Here is a 12,636-nt window from a genome sequence, read left to right as displayed (position 1 = left end):
CTTAGCTTATGCAAGAATGCCGACACAATTAGATAGTAATAAATTACATTCCTCACCCAGTGCCTCATTGATTCCCATCTGTAATTGAGCATCTGCTCTTTGGAAGGTTCTGTGCTGGTAGTGATGATGCTAAGATAAAAAAGACCCTGCACCTGCCTGTAGATGTTGAGAGTATAAGAGCAGCGATTATATAAGGAAGGTGGTGTGATGAAAAAACCCAGTGAGGATGGTGGGGAGAGAGTCCAGATGAGAGCAGTGAAGTATAAATTCTCTTAGCCAGAACACTTTGAGGCTTGGTTATTTTGCAAATCCCTCCTTGGGAGGTAATTTTAAGTTGGCTGCATGGTGGGCTAGATGAGGCCGTGATAATGGTGAGCAGGGGTCCAGTGCTTTTGCCCCGGTGCAGGTGAACACAGTGCCCAAACAAACCAGGTGTTTTACGCATATTGTCTCCTTTGTGGTGGGATGCTGAGAAGCCCCTGTGCTGGCACTCTGTGCCCTGGGCTGGAGGAGCCCCAGCCCGCTCCGTTAATTAGTTATCGGGTTTTTTTAATTGGAGTATAATTGCTTTACAATGTTGTGTTAGTTTCTGCTGTGCAACGAAGTGAATCAGCTCCACGTATACATATATCCCCTCCCTGCTGGACTTCCCCCCACCCATCTAGGTGGTCACAGAGCACCAAGCTGAGCTCCCTGTGCTGTACAGCAGGTTCCCACTAGCTATCTATTTGACACACGGTAGTGTACATAGGTCGATCCTAATCTCCCAGCTCATCCCACCCCGCCTTCCCCCGTGTCCACATGTCCGTTCTCTATGTCTGCGTCTCTGTTCCTGCCCTGCAAAGAGGTTCAACTGTACCAGTTATCTAGATTCCACATATATGCGTTAATATATGAGATTTGTTTGTCCTCAGTGTAATCTGGCAGAACTCCTAAATGGGCCCAGATTTTGGTGGTGATGAAACACGTGAAAATCGGGGTGGGGGGGCGGGTTTGGGAGGCAGGGGAATTATTGGTCCTTGACACAAATTCTATAAGGTTTGATTTGCATCCTGGTGGAACCCCTGCCTCCACAAATGAAACAACATATTCTCTGATAGGGAAAATGTACTCAGGGTTACTTGCTAAGGAGCACTTTGGTTAATTCATCTTTCTTTGTCCTAGAGGCCCGCATAGTCTCTGACATCTCCTGGATAAAATGAAAAATTCCTAGAGATGAGGGTATCTCTAGGACAGAGAAGACCAGTCTCTTCTGGTATGAAAATAAGCATCATAATAACTGCCATGCATGAAAGACCCAGACATCGCCAGCCGCTGTGCCAGGTGCTTTACATATATCACATATGTTCCGACAGTTCTATAAGATGAGGCTTATCAAACCCACTTGGCAGACAAAGAACTTGCAGTATTCTCCGGACTGGTAAAGTGACAGAACCGGGAGTACAGCCCGGTCTGAATTCCTCCAGAGCCCATACTGTTCCACTCCTCCCAGCCTGAGGCAGCCCTTCTGTCTCTTAATCCATTTCTCCTCTCACTGCTCCGTGACGTCTCTCAGGCAATAAGAAAGAGGAACTTGTAGCCAAAATATTAAAAGCAGGCCTAAAGAAGGAAGGTGAACATGAGAATCAGACACCATTTGGGGATTGTCTGTGGGCTTCGTTTACCTAGGATCCTCCTGCCCCTCGCCCCAGGCTTCCCTGAGAGCTGATTGCCCCGGTCCCGGCACGGGGGTCCAGTCCCAGCACTTTCCGGCATCACAGCGCCCTGCCCCTGGGTCTTCCGCAATGTGCCCTCGTGTCCAGACTGGAAGCTGACCTGCTGGCCAGCTCTTCGCTGCATCTTCCTCTGGAGGCTGCACTCAGCTCCCGGAGGAACAGACAGCCCATATGCCCTGCCCTTCCCTGACTCGGAGCATCCCGACTCCCCACAGATCCCGTTCGTCACCGTGGACCCCGGGGACAGCAGCTGCCCTCTCCATGTATCTGTTCACTTCAGACAGTGACGTTTACACACCTCCTCATCCCCACTGCGTGCCTCCACCACATTCTCAGTGTTTGCAAACCTGCTGGTGACGAGACTCTGATTTGGTATGGACTCTACAGGGCCTTGGCTTATAACCCCAAGGCTAGGGAGGCCTTGTTTGAAACAACGTGATATTTGCAGTAGGATTTTAATGAAGTGTCTTCTTTGAATCTGGCCACTGAATCCATACACTGATGAGTGAACTTAATTAAGGGGTCCAAAACCAAAGCCTTCTTCCTAAGTGGTAAAGGAGGAGGGACCAAGGAAATCACTGTGTAAGCAAACATCTGCTGAGGCTGAATTCCTAAAAACCCATCTTGGAGTCCTTCTTGGAGGTGGAAAATGGTTCTTTGGCAGACATGCTAGCCTTGAATAACAAGGAAAAGTAATTCACCATCCTCCCAGTAATTCTTGTCTGTATCTGTCCCAGGGGAGATGCTGTTTGTTCAGTATGCTTAATGGCACCTGTTCGGGTGTTCAGGTATGTTCAGTCAGGTGGTGGGTGGCTATGATTTTGACCGTGCAACCAAAAGTTAGGAGAAAATTCCCAGCCTACTGAGATTACACAGGTTATTGCAATTGGCAATGCAGAAAGGTACTGGTGAAAGCCCTCTCTGCTGAGATGTACAGGGTACTTTTGGAAATGAGATGGAATCCTGTATTTGAAAACATGTCTTACATAGTATGCACAAGAAAAAATTGGTGAATTTCAAGGTAAATTTGGCCTTCTCAGAAACTCCTCCAACTAACTAAGAGGGTTGTTGTCATAAGCAATTGCAATAGTCGCTCTCTATTGAGCACATACTATACACCAGTTTATGGGAGACTGCAAACCTCATCCACATCCTGTCTTGCTCTCCTTGGGTTCCTGGGGAGACTATATTCCCAGTCCACTTGTAATTAGGAAGGGTCACCTCCAGACCAAGGCACGAGGGAGTCAGTATGGCACCTCTGTGCTTTCTCTTCCATTCGGCAGCAAACAGAGAGAGCCCGTGTTGAGGTGTGGAGCCACGTGACGTACATAGCCGGGATCTCGGAGTCATCTGTGAGCAGTGAGCCTCTGCCAACCTTCATCAGATTTTATGTGCACAAGAAACAAACTTTTGTTGTGTTAAGTCATTCAGATATCAGGTTTTCTCTGTTGCATCAGTTAGCAGTTACTTAATCCGAGTGATACACAACTACTATTTCTACTCTTAGGCTCATTTAAATGTTTTAATGACAGAGCTAATCATAGCATATATATTCTTCTTATAAAAACTTCTTACACACATAAATCACAATCTCCCCCCTTACAACATTGCTCGAAGATTCAGCCCCCTTTTCAAAAGTAACCACAGTTAACTGTCTGGTGTGTGTCATTCTAAAGCTGATTTGAGGCTTCTTTGTACATAGATGTGCTACAAAAATATGTTGAATTTTTAACACACAGGGGCCACAGTGTACATATTGTTCTGTGACTTGCTCTTGTAACTTAATGGAAGTGAATGCAAGATCTTTCTGTGACAGCACTTATAAGACCCACCTCACTTTTTAAAACTGTCATCACCGTTAGAAAAGGTCCCAGCCAGCCCTCTGGTCCTAAGCTACAGCGTGAAGTAGAGCCCCTCAGCCAACCTGTAGATCTGTGAGAACAAACAGTTGTTGTGTTAGGATGCTAAGTTTTGTGGCTCTTCATGGGGCAGTGGAAGTTTACTAATAAGTATATTAAGGGCTAGCGGTTCATATTTTAGTTTTTTATGTTCTTTGTCTTCCACAGGGAGCACATACTATTCCTAAAAATATTTTTAAGGTTAAGAAAAATAAACTTCAAAAGGCATGGGAAGCTCTAATTACAGGCGTTAGGGAAGCCTTTAAAATGGGAAAAATAAGCAAATAATTTACAAAAGAAGAGTGAAGTGACGCATGATTATTTCTCCTACAGAATGAAAACAAAAGGATTACCTATAGACTATTCTCTCTCCAGCTGGTGGATTGATAGAGAGAAAATTTATATCAGAGGATAAGTTCCTGATAGTTCATGAGTTTCAACATAGTTCTGGAGCATGTTTATCTCACACCATCTAGAAAGGCAACATGCAGTACGTAAGAGCATGAGATTCTGGAACCAGACACCTGGTCTTTCAATCTCAGCGCTACCATTTACTAGTTGTGTAATCTTGGGTAAATTCCTTAACCTCTTTGTGCCTCTTTTCTTATCTGTAAAATTGTGATGATAATAATACCTAACTATGAGATTATTTTGAGAATTAAGTGTAGGGCATTCAGCACGGTGCCCACGAATTCATAAGCATTATATATGTGTTATCTATTATTTTATTATCAAAGCATTTTGCTGAGTTTTCATTGAAGGATTAATTGACATTTAATACAGGAAGAATATGGGCCCTATAGATAACCTTAACACTTAAAAACTACAATGTAGAAATACTAACCTCTGAGAGGGAATCTGTCACATCTGTAGTCCCTAAAGCACTATCGGATGATTTCCATTAATATTAATTAGGTCAATAAAAAGTATTAATGTTTAAATACAAGCCATGGTTATCAGAAAAATTTATTAGCCTTAATACTTCACTCCCCATTTGTATAGGATAAATGAGGTAATTCAAAAGAGAGAGATTTTATGTTTTATCATTAGTAAATAGCTAAGCAGTGAAGAACTGAGGAACTCAGCTTTGACCGCATCTTGGACTAAGTGAGATTTAAGGATTGTTTGGTATCCAAGGATACCTCTTAATGTAATTTCTATAAATCTGAGAAGAAAAGAGATTGTGATGATCTCATTTGAGAGTAATATGTGGAAGAAGGACCGGAATACGTTGGAAATGCTGCCTAACCAAAGCATTGTTTTCATGTATATTTTATAGTTTTTAAGTGATTTTTTTAGCTTAATGTTTTCTAGCTGGAACATTTTATGTCATAATTACTAGTCTCATCAGAGATTTCATTTTTATTTATACAGATATGTGGAATCTATGAGTAGATGTGTGCATTTAGGCCAGTTGGACCTCCTTTAGTTTACATCAACGTACTTTTGGAATTTGGTATTCTCCTTTTTCAAGTATAATGCATATATATCTGGCACAGCTTCCTGCTTGACTCTATTGTTGTGCCTTATGTAAAATGACATTTAGTTTGCTTCTCATTGATTAGAACCAATAACATAAGTCATAATTATGTCCTGGAATAATATGCATTTCTAGTCTGGCTGCACTGTAGGTGGTGGGATATGGCCTGGGAAGCTAATCATCCTTTATCATTTCTTTCCACTTGGGAGAGGGCACCCAGAACGCTAAACAATCGACTTCGTAACTAAATATATAGGATAAAGTTGTTTATAAATTGGGGTCTCTTGTACGAAGGGGAAATACTAAGACCACTCTTTTTGCAAAACATAAATGGAGAACTAAGGCAAAGATGCTTCAATCAGAATTTATGTCATCACCTCAAGATTTCAAGCCAAACCACAAGACTAGTACACTGTAATGTGTACATGTGTTGTGATGTCAATGTCCAATTCAAGTTAACTCTACATTTTATTGACCTGATGAGCACATTTGTTTGCTAAAGCCAAAAGACAATGCAGGTTCCCTGTCAGGCTGTTATGATTGAGAGACCCCCTAAATTGTTTGGACTTAATTGGCTCAATTATTCCACATTTGGGAATCCATGGAAGGGTCTCTGTTCTGGAACACTGATGCGTGTGAGACTGTTGTGACTGTTCTGTCCTTTGCAAAATATTCTACTGCCTTGGCTTCTGTATTAGTCAAGATAAGCTAGGTTATGTTAGAGTGTCAAATTAATCCTGAAGTCTCAGTGTTTTACCACAACAAAGGTTTATTTCTCAACCACACTACATGTTCAATGGGTATGGGGCAGGGAGGGGCATTTGGGGGTTTTCTCTGGGACTTACCTATTCACTGAGGCAGGGGAGAGTGGACAGAGAGTCCCTAAAGGGCTCTTCTCTGATTCACCCAAACCCATCACTTCTTCTCCCATTTCATTGGCTGAAACCAGTCATAAATCCTCGGTTAGCCTCAAGGGGTCTGAAAAATGGAGCTTTCCGTGTGCCTGAGAAGAAGGAATGTAGAATTGGGTTTGGCGAGCACAGCCCTGTCTGCTACAGTTTTTAAGACACTGCCCTGTCCTGGTTCTTCTGCCTCTCAACCTGCTTTTTCTCTGCCTCCTCAATGGACTTCTTTTCCGTCACCCCTTGGGGAACGGGTGCTCTCCAAGTTACCACATCCGGTCCACTATTGTTGTTCTCCCCACCACTATCCCCAGGTGACTTCATCCACTCCTCCAGCTCTAACTGCAGACTGTCTGCTGCTGACTTGCAGATCTATTATCCCAAGCCCTGACCTACCCACAAAGCTTCAAACATAAATCCAACCATGACTGATTCGAGGATATCTCAAACTCCATGTGAAAAAATATAAACACATGAGTTTTTCCCCCAACCTCATTCGTCCTCTTCCTGTATTCTTTGTCCCAGTTAGCGGCAGCATCGTATTTCCAAGTCTAGATTCCTCCCTATCATTCCCACCTCCTAATTTTGTACGCCATCTCAGCTAGGCTGTGCTGCACAGTTGTTTAGTCAGTTATCAGTCTAGATGTCCACCGTGAAGGTATTTTTTAGATGCGATTAATAGATACATCTGTAGGCTTTGAGTAAAGCGGATGACCACCCGTAGTGTGACTGGGCCTCGTGCAATCAGTTGAGGGCCCCAAGACCAAGGACTGAGGTTTCCTGAAGGAATTCAGCCTCAAGACTGCAACACAGGGACTTCCCTGGTGGTCCAGTGGCTAAGACTCCGTGCTCCCAATTCCGGGGGCCCCGGTTCGATCCCTGGTCAGGGAACTAGATCCCACGTGCATGCTGCAACTAAGAGTTCCCATGCCGCGACTAAAGATCCCGCATGCCACAACGAGGACCCGGCGCAGCCAAAATAAATATATAAATATTTAAAAAAAAAAAAAAAAAAAGGACTGCAACACAGAAACCCTGCCTGACTTTCCAGTATGCCTGCCCTGCTATACAGACCTTGGACTCAAGACTGTAACATCTGAGTTTCTAACCTACTGGCTTGCTCTATGAATTTCAGCCCCCTGACTTCCCCCAGCTAGGGCCTCGGGGAGGTGAGGGCTTTGTTTGGAGGCTGGAGGACTCGGGACCATAGAGGGAGGGGTCCCAGGCTCTGATAGACGGCACCAGCAGGACGCAGGGACCGCTGACCCCTGACCCCTGACCAGTGGGCGTGCCCGCAGAGTCCCGCCCCTGCTGTCACCCCTCGGAGACCCCACGCCGCGCCGGATGCGGCTCCCCCCGACTTCCGCTTCAGAAGCGAGGAGCCCGACCGGGAGCCGCGGCGGTTGTTCAGCCAAGCGTGGGTTTTCAGGACTCGTCCGGAGCCACGGTGAGGACCTGAATGTAGCCTGCAGGGACCTTCCCTCCCCCCTCCCCCCATAACAAAGGTGACCCACCTGCATCCCACCCCTGCGATCTTGTTCTTGGAGGCCCCAGCAGAGCTATCGGGCTGACTTCGGCCTAGGATGCCTCAGGCAGAAGGCCTTGGTCTGTGAGAGTAGCGCTGATTCTACAAATGGAGAAGATCTGAGTCCTAGATGACGGTCCTGAGTGCTAGTGAGCAGACCTCGGCCCCCAAAGCGGGCCACACTGAGCAGCGCCCCTGCTCTCAGCTCTAGGAGGCCCTAGCAAGGTAGACAGATGTTGAGTGACCTAAATTCCCCTCTAGTGACGAAGGGAAATGAGGGCTATCTCGTGACTCCCAAACTCAGGAGAGGAGGCTCCGGGCGGAGCTGGCAGGCTGTGGTGCCCCCTCATCTCCTCTGGAGATGGTCTCAGGGAGATGAGAGCCTTGGTCTAATGGAATAAGCCCAATTCAGCAAAGGGACCTAGTCCTCAGCAGCATTCATGGTTGTGACACCGAGTGAGGATGGGGGCCCCTCCCACAAGAAACGGGGCAGCGTAAAGCACCAGCCCTGTTTTCAGGCTTGGGAGAATTGGGTATTTTGACATGAGTTGCATTCACTTATTCCCAGGACATCTCAGGGAGGTGAGAGGCCAGGTCAAAGGGGGCAGCCTCGGGTTGGCAAGGGAGGATTTCAGGTTATGCCAGGTGTCATGGTGAGAACCTTGAGGACTGTGGGGATGCCCCACATGAAAGCATTCAGGCCACAAAGAATCCTCACTATTAGCATCCCTGGGAGACCTCAAGCATAGATGTCAGGCAGAAATGCCCATCAGTTCCCACTACAGGCTAACAGGGAGATAAGGGTCTTGGTCTGAGGAGAGTGGTCCCATGTCAGCAGAGGGAGAAATCTTAGACCCTATCGGGAGGCACATTTAGACCTTGAATTGGGATCTTGTGTGGGACCACAAGGACTTCAACCTGCCTGCAACAGCTTTCATTCTTGGGAGACCACGTTTAGTTAGATACGGTCATCTTCACTTCCTCCTATTGGGACACAGGCTGGTTGGCTCTTACTGTCATATAGGCATCAATTCAGGCAAAAGTTGAGCTTCTCTACCAGGAGCCCAACTGAGGAACCTGAGTGAGGACTCAAAGTGTCCAGCCCAACGCTTGGATTTCAGCCCAAGAAATCTCTGGGAAGGACTGTCAGGTAGAGCGTCTGCTTCACTTCTTTATATCACGTCTAAGAGAGGTGAGGTCCTTAGTCTGAAGGTGCATCCGCGAGTCAGCAAATGGAGAGTGGTGCCAAGCCTTTTAAGGAGCCAAGGTGAGGACCTCGAATGATGATCGCGACGAACTCAGGATAGAAAGGACCCTACTGAGCTCGCGGCTCTGGTGTCCCCTGGCAGGGAGGTGGACTGAGGCACCCCTTCACTTCCTTCTCCTGGATCGCAGGGAGGTTTGAGGTGTCAGCTGAAGAGTAGCAGCGGGGAGGGTGCCCAGGCTCTGCCGAGACCTGACATGATAATATTGAAGATGAACCGAGAGGACCCCACTGCCAGCACCTGTTGTCACCTGAGTAAATCCAAGGCAGGGCTGATAGGATGCAGAGTAAAACTCTAAGGCCTCTGTGGTTCCTCTATGGGATTCTGGGAGGACAGGCTGACCGGGACAACAGGAACCTTGTGTGTTCCCAGAGCAGTGCCCTCAAGGAAGCTTGCAGAGGCAGCCTTTGATAAAGCCAAGGTGGAATCTCCCTACTTTAAGGTGCTCACGTCATCTCATTCTCCAGCCTCCAGGTGTCCAAATCACCTGTCATTGGCCCACACTCCTGTCTGCTGTCCCTGACCACAGCCACCATGCCTCGTGGTCAGAAGAGTAAGCTCCGTGCTCGTGAGGAACGCCGCCGTAACAGAGGTGAGACCCAGGGTCTTCATGCTCAGGCCACCACAGCAGGGGTAGAAGAGGCCACTTCCTCACCCGCTTCTGTTTCTCAGGGTACTCCCCCGAGCTCCGCTGCTGCTGGCACTCGCCAGGAGCCTCAGGGAGCCCCAGCCACTAGCTCTCGTGATGCAGGGGTTTCATGCCCAGGATATGATGTACGTGCCAAGGGCCAAGTTGAGGAAAGTAAAAATTCCTCCCAGGCCTCAGCCTCCAGTGATCCTGGAAAGGATCTTGTAACCAGGAAGGCAGGGATGTTGGTGCAGTTCATGCTGTATAAATATAAGATAAAGGAGCCCATTAAAAAGGGAGAAAAGCTGAAGATTGTCAACAAAAGGTATAGGGAGCACTTCCCCGAGATCCCCAGGAGAGCCTCCGAGTGCATGGAGCTGGTCTTTGGCCTAGAATTGAAGGAAGTCAAGGCCAACAGTCATTCCTATGCCCTTGTCGGCAAGCTAGATCTCACCGATGATGGGCGTCGGAGCAGTGGCGGGCGGTTTCGGAAGAATGGGCTCCTGATGCCTCTCCTCGGTGTGATCTTCTTGCATGGCGACCGCGCCTCTGAGGAGGAGATCTGGGAATTCCTGAATATTTGGGGTGTGTTTGATGGAAGGAGGCACTTCATCTTGGTGGAGCCCAGGAAGCTTATCACAGAAGATTTGGTGCAGGAAAGGTGCCTGGAGTACCGCCAGGTGCCCAGCAGTGGTCCGCCATGCTCTGAGTTCCTGTGGGGCCCGAGAGCCCGCGCTGAAACCAGCAAGGTGAAAGTGCTGGAGGTTCTGGCCAAGATCCATGATACGGTCCCCACTGCCTTCCCAGCCTGGTATGAAGAGGCTTTGAGAGATGAGGGAGAGAGAGCCCGAGCCAGGGCTGCAGCCAGGGCTGGCACTACTGCCACTGCCGTGCGCGTTCCAGGGCCACATCCAGCCTCTCCTCACACCCCTAGTGAGGTCTGAAGCCCACCCATTCTTCACTTTGTGGTAGGAAAAGCCTGTTAACCAGTGTTCCTGATATGCTTAAATAACTTGTTGACTTTTTTCCTGCATTTTTAATTGGTGTTCCTTTCAACAGAAAGTTTATTTAGATTCAGAATATAAGTATATGAATGACATGGATCACACACTTATTGCTGTTTGTCAGATTTAGGAGTAAGAATTTTGTTTTTTGAAATACAAATTGGAAATCCTTAAATCACTTTTGTGGCCCAGAACAGGAATAACATCACTTTAGGATAAGAATATCCTTGGAAACATGAAAGAACACCACGCTAAAATAGGATCAGAAGATAGCTAGGTAGTAGCTAGATGGAGAGATAAGATAGATAAGACAGCTAGAGAGCTAAAGTCAAAGTTGATCAATTCTTGGTTTGCCTTACTCCATTTAGTCTTTCTTTTGTAAATTTAAAAGATATATACTGGATTTGCTTATGGTTTTCAAGAATGTTTGAGAATACAAATTATAGCAAATGATTTGTTCATGACTCTTATTTTACACAAACATTAACTGAGCATCTGCTCTTAAGAAGTCTCTGTGCTCGTACTGGGGATGTTTAATCAAAAAAGTCCTAGCCTCTGCCCATGCAATTACAGTTTCTCAGAGAAGCTATTATTGTATGGAAAAGGGTGAGATACTCTCTACTTCAAGAAGAGCAAGTAAAAAAGCAGGGTAAAGAGAGGGTGGAGAGAACATATTCCTTAGTTTTCATTGTTAAAAGCAGAATTTTGGCTGATTGGGAGGATTTTTTCCGGCTAGAATGCTGCATATTCTCTGACATATCTTAGATGTAAAAAAAAAAAAAAAAAAAAAAAAAAATCCCAGCTGGATCGATGGTAACGTCTGAGGTCAAGATAATCATAGTAATAACTGCCATTCCCTAACGTCTCAATACAAGACAGGCACAGTGACAGATGCTTTCCATACATTACATATATTCCACCAGTCCTACAAGACAGGTCTTATCAAACTCACTTCACAGCGAAGATCCTGAGGCTCATAGAGTTAGAGTTTGGTAATGTGCCAAATTTCATAAGGCTAGTAAATGACAGGGGTGGGACTAGACTCCTGGTCTAAATTACTGTAGAGCTCGTACTGTTCTCCTCCTCCTACCCTGAGACACATCCTGTGTCTTTCATTTCAGTTGTTTTCTCAGTACTTCAAACTTTGTCTTAGGTGATAAAAAGAATGGCCTTGTGCTCAAACTACTGGATTGGAATACGTAGCCAGAGCAGTAAGAATACCAAAATATTTGAGAGGTATAAATAAATAAATGAAAGAGACAATATTCGCTGACAGTATAAGCATCTACATTTGCGATGTTAGATAACCTCAAAAGGCTAGGGGCTCTCAAAATCATCCTCACAGTCTCTTCCCTGTAGAAAGTAAATCTATCAGAACAGAAGTGACGTGGGAATCTTCATCTGGCTGATGAGATAGACTAGATCAGTGTACTTTTTTTCCCTGACAGGCTACCACCACCTGTTCTGGGACTCCTGCCTTGTGCTACAGCTTCCCCATCTCACATTACTCCTGGGCCGGGGACCCATTCTCTGTAAGGTTTGCAGAGCGAAAACTGCTCAAGAGTTTGCAGAGATGTGGAATTTCCTAAGCAGGCTTTAATCCAAGAGATAGAAAGCAAGATGAGGGCCCCGTGTAGGAGGACTGAGGAGACCAAAGCCCAGAATATTGGGGGGTGGTCATTGGGACACCAGTCCTGTCTGCTATCAGACACAGAGGGTCTCAGGCAGACCTGTTAGGCTCACCGTACCCTCACTTATTCTTCAGGCTTCTTGGGGCCATAAGAAATTTGTCTAAGGGCGGAGTTCTCAGGTTGGTAGAGGAGAGAGTGTGAGTCTCTCACAGAAATGACAGTGATAAACCTGAATAAAGACCCAGCCAGAACAGTAGGACCCCATAAAGTCCCATCCCCTTTGGCAGCCCCCTGAGGTCCAGAACAGTCCTGGCTGCTTGTGACTAACACTTTCAACTCAGGTCGCGGGAAGGTGGGGACTCTGGGGATCAGCAGAGCCCTCAGCCTTAGATCAGCAGAGAATGGAGTCCCAGGAAGTGTGCAGAGTCATAGCGAAGACCCTGTCTGTGGACATGGGGACCACTCAGTCCACCACTGTCAGGGCTACACTTAGCCCCTCCTCTGCTGTTAGCCCTGGGAGGCATAGGCAAGAGCTGGCACGGTCAAGTGCCCCCTGACTTCTGCCTGGAGGGTGTCAGGGAGGGGAGG

At 46.7% G+C, this 12,636-nt stretch overlaps 1 pseudogene; it reads left to right on the top strand.

Moving 5' to 3' along the window:
- Window positions 1–9,209: 9,209 nt before the first annotated feature.
- LOC111171204 (melanoma-associated antigen B4-like) lies at window positions 9,210–10,347 on the top strand (annotated as a pseudogene).
- The last annotated feature ends 2,289 nt before the right edge of the window (window positions 10,348–12,636 follow it).

This window comes from Delphinapterus leucas, chromosome X, assembly GCF_059928025.1.
Source record: "Delphinapterus leucas isolate spDelLeu-1000000601 "Yukka" chromosome X, BTC_Dleu_Yukka2, whole genome shotgun sequence".
NCBI lineage: Eukaryota > Metazoa > Chordata > Mammalia > Artiodactyla > Monodontidae > Delphinapterus > Delphinapterus leucas.
Note: the sequence above shows the minus strand (reverse complement) of the source record. Positions and strands in the feature narration are given on the sequence as shown.